Raw genomic sequence first — 697 nt, 5'->3', positions numbered from 1 at the left:
TATTTACAAATATTAGATGGATTTGGATTAGCCAAATACTATAAATATGCCTAGAATCTAGAGTTTGTAATCAACTTTTTCTCAATACAAATTTAAGTAACCTATTTGGGTTTTCTTAGCAAAACAGTCTTGTTTTTGCGCCTTCTTGAAAGCCAAGGTTTGGCCATTGAAGTTTGTTCTTTCAAGAGTTTATTTTGGTGTGCTTTCTTCACACTCGCGCTACACGCTGCGTCAGGTGGTATCAAAATGGTTAATCAACCAATCAAATGGCCAATCTTGAAGGTAACAGTAACAACCAGCCTCGTGACGATGATCAGGTGTTGTCCACGGTTTGGAGAGCAATCGAAAAACAACAGAAAGTAACTCGTACCATCCAGTAGCGATTGGAGCAAATCAGCAACCAATTGGGCACCTTACTATGAGTTGATAATGGCAGGAACCTAAATAATGGGATGAATCAAGCCAGAGCGGGAAGATCACACATTAATCATGTCCTTGGTAATCCTAGAAGACCAGTGATTAAAGATAGCGATGAAGATGATGATTTTGGTCGAACAATAGCTAACCCTGGTGGTAGAGGGGTTAGGAGGAATGCGCATTAACACAACCATTGGGGCAACGATGAGTATAAACTAAAAGTTGATATTCCTACCTTTAGTGGAGATCTTGATATTAAGGGATTTCTGGATTGGATCAC

Source organism: Diospyros lotus, chromosome 8 (genome assembly GCF_014633365.1).
Source record: "Diospyros lotus cultivar Yz01 chromosome 8, ASM1463336v1, whole genome shotgun sequence".
Taxonomy (NCBI): Eukaryota; Viridiplantae; Streptophyta; class Magnoliopsida; order Ericales; family Ebenaceae; genus Diospyros; species Diospyros lotus.
This window is presented reverse-complemented; position numbering follows the sequence as displayed.